Source organism: Balaenoptera acutorostrata, chromosome 18 (genome assembly GCF_949987535.1).
Source record: "Balaenoptera acutorostrata chromosome 18, mBalAcu1.1, whole genome shotgun sequence".
In the NCBI taxonomy this organism is placed as follows: Eukaryota; Metazoa; Chordata; class Mammalia; order Artiodactyla; family Balaenopteridae; genus Balaenoptera; species Balaenoptera acutorostrata.
In genome coordinates this window covers 54,175,592-54,186,709 of record NC_080081.1, presented here as the reverse complement: position 1 = coordinate 54,186,709, position 11,118 = coordinate 54,175,592, and positions in this window count along the sequence as shown.

Below are 11,118 nucleotides of genomic sequence, written 5' to 3'. Positions count from 1 at the left end.
CTGTATGTAGGAATTTATCTGCCACAATGGAATTTGCATTGATGTAAAGAATTGAGAAAGTTTTCAAAATAACGAGATTTCAACAAGGCAACTAATGTAAGGCAGTTCATTAGGGAAATTGATTGTACTAGTAAATGCAATGCATGTTGAGAACAGCAGCCTATTTGTTAATTTACCCAAATAGCATATCTGAGGATCAAAGATTTATTAAAGAAATGACTGACATGCAGGTTTTCTTGACAACATTATTTTCTGTATATCAGGAGAGCATTTTGTAAGATAGCACAAATGACAAGAATTTGGTGACTGCAAGTATAAAGACCATGCTGCTGATGAAAATCAATCAAGGGAGAGCACAATATTTATAAAAACTTGATGATAACAAAGATGCAACTACAGCAATTGCCCTGTGATGATGGAGAGAACAGATTATAAGGCACGACATAATGAATGCCTTGTTTCCAATCAGCTTTTATAAACAATGATGGATCCATCATCCAAAATTAGCAAAAATATCAGAGTGCAATGATGATTTAATTAAAATAGGCAGGGTAGATAAATGGATCAAAAAATGAATGCTGAAAACAAACAAACAAAAAACGAATGCTGTACATAAAATATTAGCTAGCAAAGTGCTTTGAAATAAAAATCTTGAGCCAGAATTCATATATAAATCCAATACTACTTCTCAAAAAATTGAAACTGTGGTTTTGTTCCAAGTATTACAATTACAGATTTCACAATTAACTGTATTTATCAGAATAGTTTGAACTTGGGTAGACAATGGCACAGACATGCAGCAGACTATGTTTTGGAGATATTTCACCATGTTTTAGATGAATCATTCATATAAAAGTATTTACTGACTTAGTCTAAAACAACTAGACTGTGGCCAAGCTATGGTTATACATTTTGGAAAAATAATGCGATTATTATTAGATCATGAGGAGTTTTCATACACACAGCATACAACTGGTTATTGGTGCATAATTTTAGAATTCTAAATAATTAGAATTTTAGTGTTTCAACAGTTTTCATATCATTTTGGAAATATCTGCTTTTATCCTTTATTGGAATTTCAAAATTTAGTACCTTCGGCTCCAGAATTTTAGAATACAAAGTAAATTTCCATCTTTAAGAGCAATTAAAAATTATATGAAGCATAAAATAACTTTAAAGATCTTTATTTTGGTAGAAAAATATATTTTTAAAGTTTTGAAATAGACTTATTGTTTAGGTTGTTACAGGTCCCAACATCTGATCAATTTGACATGAGTAAAAAAAAAAAAAAAGCAATCTTTTCTCTTAATAAAGATGTGTTCTCATTAAATTCTACATTATTGATAAAGTAATATCGAACTGTGAAAACCATAAATATGGGATTGTAAACAAAACTTTAAGGGTCAGATTCAGAGAGTTAAAATTTGGTATGTATACAGGGCAATTTTGAACAAGAAACATCAGATAGTTTTAGAAGGTCCATTATTATCTTTAAGCAATCTAAAAATTCCTATGTAAATGCTTTTACCCTTATTTAGATAGTGGTTGTTTCTGTCTTGCCTTTCTAAAACTCGAGATATAATTTAAAAAAAAAACATATAAATAAATATAGGAAACTGGAAAGTACCTTTGCTTAAAATGATCACTACCTGCCAGGCTCTTAGTCTCAACGATGAACTGCTTGTCCTTTACAGAAGAGACTCTCACTTTGAAGCTGATGCTTGCTCTTTGCAGATATTCAGGGCATGAGAAGAATGAAATCTGGTCTAAGAACTGGAAGATAAATGACTAGCTAAAAGGAAGAGCTTTTATTAAGTTAGTGTACATAAAAGAAGATGGAGCTTCTAGACGTTGATGAAATTACCTTTCAAAAGGGATGGAGAAATATATAGATAAGAAGACCCAAAGAAGTATAGTTTGTGTAGAGTACTCAGAAAGTCAGTTTCCACTTCCAGTTGAGACAGTGATGCTTTTTTCATTTCACTTCCTCTGCTCCACGCCATGTATTGCTCTTCTGTGGATCTGAGGATCCTGCTACATGGATGGTCAGATTACATCTACCCTTCCTCCCTATTAGAACATTCAACATTACCTTTGTCCTAACTCTGTAATCTTGGCTTGCACCTTTTATTTTTTAATTTTTTTTTTTTTTTTTTTTTTAGTTTTAACTGACAAAAAGGTATTTATTAATGTAGTTTTCCTTCTCTTGCCATAATACAGAAGCATGACCCTGATGGGCTGATACATCAGTGTGAAGGTGTCGAAAGCCCCACCAGTCATTGATTCCAATGTTACAGGATTGCAGTTATAGTGTGGTTTCAAGTCCATACAGGAAGCAGACCAACCCTAGGGTCTCCCGCATCTGCCAAGCTCACTGGCTGGGCCTGGGAGCATGAAGATCAAAAGTACCGTGCAGATGTACACAGAAGGCTTTGAGCAGAACGCTGCTGTGGTTGTGCTTTCCCTTAGAGAAGTTGCAGTTGTCCACCCGCAAGGCTGCTCTGTTACAGGCCTGCTTCCCTGGGAAGCATCTCCCTTTGGCTGTGGGTGGAAGACTGCGCACCCAGATCACCCTGAGAAGCAGTCCCCACATGCCAACCTGAGCCTGAGCTGCTATCAATGTCTTTCCCGTGGGCCTGCTCAGCCCGCTGGTGCCACTGCTCTTGTGTGGAAGGGCTTCTTGGTTGTGAGGAGCTCCCTGGTGATCAGGGTCAGCCCACCGAGGATGAGGAACACTCCTCCCCACCAAAGGACCTCCTGGCACTCTCCATACAACACAAAGCCCAGGAAGGCCTGCGGGACACAGACAGCTGTGTGGCCAGGTGGGCACATGCCCCCAGGATGCAACCACAGTGGGTGGGCACCACCTGACTCCCCTGGGGCTGACTGCCCTCCTAGGGCAGGAAGGAAGGTCTGGAGCTGGAAGTCTTGGGCTTGAAATCCAGCTGTCGCCTTCAACAAGTCTCCCCTGTAGAAGTGGGGAGGGTACCTCCTCATGCTACGGACCAGGGCTCCTGGGCTCCTTAATCAATAGAAATTGATAAGAGGCCAGTCAAGAATTTCGGGCCAGGCTTTATTGGGGTCCCTGCTGCAGCAGAGGGGAGCAAGAACAAGTAACAGGTTTCCTTGCTCGTTTGCTGGCTTTCTCCCCAAGGTGGGGGCAAGGTGGTTCTTCATTTGGGGTGAGGTTAGGGGTGTGTCCGAGAGTCAAGCCGGAGGGGTGGCTTAGGTGACCTGCCCACCCCTTGGTGATGTTGTGTGCAGGGGACATGTGCAGTACCCTGACTTTTGCTCTTGGCTCTTCAGAAGTGGCAGTTAGGTTTTTGCTCTTTTTGTATGTTGTCCATAATTTACCCCAACTGCACACATATGCAGTTATTTTTAGTCCCTTATAGTTTCTTTGTATTTTGTTTCTAGAGGTCCAGGTGCAGGCACTGCAGCAAAGGGTCCCAGGTCCCAGCCTATCTCTCTCACAGCATCAGACCCCAGCAAAGTGCACAAGAAAGCCCAGCGAAGGCCAGCAGCTAGGCCCAGCACACAGTGGGCCTACCAAATGCTCCCTGCTTCCACCTCAGAGCTCAGCCCCACCTGGGTGGGAAGAACCTCAACCTTGGTCCTCCACGTCTCAAGTCTGAGTTCACAGACTGCTAGCCTCTGGGTTGCACAGAGGCTTCAGACTGCAGGCTTCCGCTTGTAGGAGCAGCAAGCAAGGAGGCTTTTTACAGTTGGACTTCATCCCCATCTAACTTGAGAATTCCTCCAAGTTTGAGAGATTAGAGGAGCAGCCACCAGGGATCAAGCCACAGTTTCACCTCTGCTTCAGGTCCTGTCCCTTCTCCTATCTGGAAAAGCAGGGGGTGCCCAAGGATGACTCACCCAGAACCCTCCTGGAACCCAGCTTTGGGACAGAGGGACCGTACACTCAGGCTACTCACCGAGCTGAGTATATTTGAAAAAGTCACCGTGACAGATGCAATGGCCGAAGATGTGGTGAAATTGAGGCTCCGGCTAACTAACATTCACATGAGAGAATTGGTGGTAGCCATCACGAGGACGCCTAAGCCGCATACGCAGAATCCCATATTCACCTCGCTTTTAAGACCAGCGCGGTGGAAGTGGCGCCAGGGGCCCGAATGCACATGCACACAGGCAGTTTGAGCACGCCCCGGAAGTGATACCGCAGCAGGCTGGGAAGTGCGCAGCCACCTCCATCTTCGTTTTTAATTCATTCATTTTCTGTCTCTTCTTCCCTCTCTTTGAATTGTGTACTTTTTTTTTTTTTATCTTCTGTATTGATTTGGAGAGTGAGCACTTAAAAATTTTAACCATATTTACCGACATAAAAAGCAAACAAACAAACAAAAAAACATTTACTGTAACAGCTCTTGGATGATTTTTCATTGATTATCAAACTCAAGAATACAATGGCACCTTCTGACTTTGATTTTTTTATGCACCTTCCCCCTCTCCTTCACCTTTGCAGTCTTTGTTAAAAGAAACTCAGTTCGGATCTAGGTTTATGTTATAACTGTTTCTTCTTACCATAGTGGCTAGCATTTTGACAGTCATAACAGTGTTTCTGTATGACAGTTACCACCATTAGTGTTTTTTTTTTAAAGTCATTCCTTTTCTTGCTTGTGATTTCTTGCTCAGTTGGTTTGAATTCCAATGTTTCCCAAGAAAGGCAAGTGTTTGGTTTAGTACATGTGAATGCTTTTTATTTACTTTCACCAAAAAATAATAGGCTATGTAAAGCATCTTGTGCTACTGTATTTTCCACAAAATATGTGTAGACATTTTCACTGTTTTCTGGCTGTTAGCCAGAATCTGAGTGCAACCATGCTATTGATGTTTTATAATGTGTTTTGCTGCCCTTACACATCGGTGAGACTTTAAAATTTTTTATTTATAATTCAAAAATTTTTGGATGTATAGATAATGTTCTTTTAATCTTGGCTACAACATAATTCCTTTTACACCATAATGTTTCCCTCCATATTTTAATTAAAAATATAAAAGCTTTAAAAAAGTGAAAAAAAATAAGAAAACTTTATAAAGCAGAAACTAACACACCATTGTAAAGCAATTATACTTCAATAAAGATGTTAAAAAAATAAGAAAACAAAAACCTATATGCCTTTCACATATCATTAGTATGTTGCCACATTTGATTTATCTCTATCTCTCTCTCTCTCTCCATATATACATATATATATGTGCACTCTATATATACTTATATACATATGCACATCTCTATATATAGGGATAGATGACATATATCAATCAATATATAGGTTGGTCAATAGATGAGTAAATGTGTGTGCATGTGTACACAGATACTTGTGTGTGCATACATAGGTTCAATCAGTTGGAAGTATGTTGCAGACATCATGGTATTTGCCCCAAAATACTTTGAGGTATTTTATGAGAATAGTGGCACCTTCTAATATAATTATAATGTCATTACCAGATCTAACAAAGTTAAGAGTAATTTAGTAATATCTAATACACCATATCATCATTCTCTGTCTTCTGTATTTGTCAACATCTTTCTCATCATTTAAAATTCTTTTGTGCTTTTCCTCTTGATTCTAGAATACTTTGTAAATATCTTCAATGTTTTTTGTTTCAGTTTTATTTAGTAATATTTCTGTTCTTCGATTGCCTCCAATGGATAACTTAATTCTGCCAATTAAGATTTGTCTTTGTATAATATCCATATTCTGTTTTCCCATCTCATCTTGGTATCATCCTGATCTGTTCTTATGGTTTCCTGCTTTTTTGTCTTATAGCCATATTTAATTGCGTCATGTTGAGAGTTCCAAATAACATTATAGACTTCTATGTCTATATTTCATTATGATTTTAAGATGCAGTTTCTCTTCTTCTAAGTTTCTAGTTTTTTTTTTTTTTTCTTGTTTTTTTCTTTTTTGGCCTTAGAGTGGTCTTTATTGTTGGTTCATTGCATCTTTTTTTAAAATTAATTTTTATTGGAGTAAAGTTACTTTACAATGTTGTGTTCGTTTCTGTCTAAATTGAAAGCCCGTGTTACTTTCTCTATAAGTGATATTCCAAAGAGAAGAACATTTTATTTGCTGTAATATTAATTCCTCCTCATAATGCACATAGGTATCAAATGTGAAATCATTACCAAAGGAGATAATGGTGGGAAAGTTAGTCTTACCTGTTCTCTGTAGTACATATAATTTGAAGGGATTAATGATCGATCTAAAGATATTGGTAACTATTTGATATATTGGATTTTTCTAAAGAAACCTAAATGCCAGGACATTATGCCAGGAATATTATAAAATTGCTTTATATAGTTTTTTGCAAATTGAATGCACAGTAAAAAAGTTATAATTTGTTTCTAGACATCCAGATTCTCCCAATTCTTCTTTCAAATATTTCTTCCTGGGGAAACCTTTGCAATAATATTTAATCAATCATTGTATCCCTTCCCTAGAAACCTCTTTAGTAAAATCTGCTTTGGACTGTCCAAACCTAAAGTGATTTCACTTAAAATGCTTCATGGAAATGTAAAGAAAATGGTAAGGTCTTTTAAATAAAAGGTGTTGAGTTAACTGAATATTCATAGAGAAAAAAATGTATCTTGTCTCCTACCTCACCACACACACACACACACACACACACACACACACACACACACACTCCAAGTGGGCTGCAGATCTAAAAGAAAATATTTTTTCTACTAAAAATATTTTAGTAGAAAATTTAGTAAGAATATATTCATTAACTTGGAGTAGATTTCCTAAATATGGCACAAGAATAAGTAAGCATAAAAGAAATAAATTGATAAACTGAACTATTAAAAATCAGAACTTTCTTTTCATCAGAAGACACCATAGGTGAGAAGACAACGTGTAAGTGGGAAAATATATTTGCAATACATCCACCTGACAAAGAACTCCTGTCTAGAATATATAAAAGATTCCTATAAGTCAGTATGAAAATTACAGATGACCACTGCAAAAATTGGCAGAAGAACTAAAGATAATTTTTACAAAAGAAAGGAATCAAATAAACCTGAAAAAAGTGCTCAACTTCAATAGTCTGGTAAACACAAGTTTAAATCCACAATATGCCGCAAAAACACATCCTTACCTGAATGGCAAAAGGGAAAAGGCTAAAGCATACCAGACTGTGGAAGTGTAGTTAGGTATAACTACTGTGGATTATTATTTGTCAGTATGCACTAAAGCTGAACTAAAGTTGAATGTTCCCTGATTGGACATTTTAACTCCACAGTATGTATCTGATTGAAATGTAGGTATGTGTTTTCCAAAAGACATATATTAGAATGTTCACAGTATCACTGTCAGTAATAACCTAAAATTGGAAATTATCAAGATCCATTAACAGAAGCAAGGATAAATACATTATGATATATTCACACAGCGGAATATGATAGAGCAATGAGAATGAATGAGCTACATTTAACATGCAAAAACATGGATGAATCTTAAAAGCATATTTTCAAACAAAAGAACCCAGAAATGAAAGGGTTCATGGTTTCATTTATACCAAGCACAAAAGATGCAAAAGATGGAAAACTAAACTATGGTGTTAGAATTCAGGAAAGTAATTTCAGATTTGGGGGTAAGAGTGTTAGTAACTAGAAGGGGCACAAGATGAACTTCTTGATAGTGGTTCTTGATCTGGGCACTGGTTACACAGTTTTGCACAGTTTGGGAAAATCCATTGAGAAGTACATCTATAATATGTGCACTTTTCTGTGTCTATATTATACTTCAATGAAAACGACTCAATCTTTAATCTGAAAGTTGACTGGGAGTTAAAGTTTCAATTTTTTGTAGGTAAAAAAAATGCAAAAATTATTTGAATGTAGCTGATACTGTAATATATACTACTGATGATATATACTACCACATATGGTGGCAGGTACATTGCTACAATCTGGAAGATTATCAGAGAATCTTAGAGATTGTGAAATCCTCTATTTCAGACTCGTGATTTTGAGTCAACTATTTATTGTTGTTGTTATTAAGTAATATCTATTCAACAGGCTCAGAGGTGTCAAACTGCTTACACAGTTGATGTGGGTAGTATATCAAACCTCTCTGAGTCGTGTAGGAGCCCTACTTCACACTAGAATCATGGAACTGGCTGATTCTGTTTGATTCAATGTAGAAATTCCATTTAAATCTAGCCCCAAAGCTAAATGTAGTTCAGTGTGTCACTGAGGAATTAACTTCCGAACATAAAGGAGGTGTCTCCAAAGACTTACGATGAGCAGGCTAAACGTATATATAGTAAGATCACCATCATGTCAATATGACATGTACTGATATGTATGATATATGTATTGAAGGCTCTCTCTAAGCTTGAAAAGCTTTCCAAGCATTGTTACTTTGAAACTTAGCTGAAAGTCATCATAAAAGAAATTATAATGTAAGAATAGGAAGAAGCACACACTCTCTGTTCAGTTAAGTTTCTCATCTTTGAACTATAATTTCTAGAACAATTAGCGGAAGTAGGAAAACCCCAACAATAGCATCCAGGAGCTAGAGAACTGAATTTCAGGCTAATTTAACTGGTAGCTAGGTGTGTGATCATGGGCAGTTGTTAAAATTTCTCAGGCATAATTTTCATCACTGTTTAAATGAAGAGATAGAATTTGATTATCATTAATTCCCCTTCAAACTTCATGATTATGTAGTTCTTATCATAGCACCAGCATTTACATAAATGTATTTCATACTTGCTTTTCTGAAAGTCTATATCTCATTAACCCCTCATTTTTTTTTTTTTTTTTTTTTTTTACTTTATCTGGACGAAAAATTTATCTTTACTGAAACCTGAAATTCAGCTAACTTCAAGCTTATTCATTTACTGTGACGTGTGGGAAATATAAATAGAAAATTACTAATTTTGCAACTAATTTAAGTACCTCTAATGATCAGCAATTATCAGAAATAAAATGGTGTGAGTAATACTTTATAAGCCTAGTTAATTAATAAAATCTTTGCTTGTGCTTGACAAAATTAAATACAAAGGAAGCATTTATAGGTAATCTCAAAATTACCGCAATAAGTATATTCATAAAAATGTCAATTCAAGCTCTGGCCAATGTTGAGAATAAGTTGAATTTGAACCAGCATTCAAGTCAATTCATGAAGAATTTATCATATATATATTCTATCTTAAAATTATGTGCCTAAAATTGATGTTCAATTTTCAAACATCCTTTCTTAAATCAGCTCTCTAGAAACTTTGTTCAGAAGAGTTTGAAGTTGTGCTAAAAACATAGTTATTTTTTTAGCATATTTATTTTACTTTAAGATTAAACTTAACTAAATGAAATAGCTTTGTTAGATAATTTTAGAAAATAATCAAGCACACAAAATAAGGTCAACAATAAGAAAGTTTGAGGAATGAAAAGGAAGAATATGAAACAATTAAACCTTTTGAACTTCTTTGGCTTTTGAAGAATTCAGCTGATAAATGAAGAAACTACCAGAAATTATTCCATTTGTAGGTACCAGGTGAAATTGAAGAGTTCACGTACACAAGAAAGATAAATTACACAGTCAGTACTTCTATCCATTTCCTAATTTTAAAGAAATGAAGAAATTAAAGAACACTATTGTAAGAGAAAAATCTGTATAAGTACAATCCATAAACATCTTTAAAATGGTAAGACCTTGGTAAGGAAAAAAAGATGTAAATGTCTGACATGAAGAAAAATAAAATTTTTAGAGTGGAAAAAATCATTATATAGCAAGTCTATAACAGAAAAATTTATTGACTTCTTTTATAATATCAGCACAAAAGATTAAGATCACGTAACACTAAAAAAGTAAGTTCAAAGCCTCTGTACTCAGCCTTGCCAAAGAGCTTTCAATAGCAACTCTATTCTGCTTGGAAAGGATAGCTGGGGAAATGGGCAATTTCTCCCCCACTGAAAACTTGAAGCCATTGTTATCAGTATAAAAATACTTGGATGTGGACAACAGAGCTAGAAACTGGGCTTGGCTGTTCCAGGAAAGAGCTTGAAAGAAAAATCTCTCTATAAATGCACTGGAGATAACCTGATCCAAATGAACAAATAATCCAATTACTGTACAAGAAGTTCTTAAAAGCAAAATCATCTAAAGCAGAAGCTACACAAAGGAAGACTAGAAAGTTCTTTAGGGATTATACAGTGGTGATGTTAAATGGCTGGTTTGACTTCTTCAAATCAATTTCTTTAATAATTTTTGCAAAATAATTTAAAAAACCCTATGAGTTCAAAAGTTGTACGTATTAACTCAATAGCTAAATTCTTCTAACTCATTAGTAGGCTGCAAAGTACCTGAAGTAACAAATGAGCAGGGGTAATTTGGGTAATAAGAATTTATTTGAGAATTCAAATAATTTAAATGTACTACATATTTTGTAATGTATTTTCATGTGAAGCTATCAAAAATACATTCATTCTTTCAGTCACTTTGCCCTTTTAAAATCTACATGCATTTCAAATAAGATTAAAGCAAACTTTATGATTCACTGCATTTTATTAATCAACACATTGCTTTTTAAGAGTTCTTTGATGTTTGAGAAACCTTGTGTGTCTTTTGGATAAGTCTTCTTAAACCTTTTTCCCTCAAGTCAGAAAGTTATACTTCACTAACTATAAAGAAACATCCAGGGACTAAAAATTGCTTTGCAACAGAGAACCCAGGATGTTCCAAAGAGGTGCCAACAGAACATCTTCTTTATCCACAAACTAAACAGAAGTAAGGGAGCAAATAATTGGCAACTGATCAGTGTATTGGAAAATAATAAACAGCAGAGAAAGAAACTAGAAATCATATTGCAAGGCTGGAAGAAAATATAAAAATAAAAATACTGCTTCAAAAGTAAGTGTACTGACAAGACATATGATGAAAATGCATTCTAAATGGGATATGTCAAGTGCAAAAAAAGGTGAAAGACCAAGAAAAGTGATATTTTTTCTTGGATTTAACTTTAGAGAAAAACAAAGAAAAATATTTTGTACTCCAAATTGAGCTTTGGCTATGAATGTTTTAGGAAGAACTTGAAAAAAATAGTATTTTTGTTTTTATACAAATTGATAAAATACATTGATACATG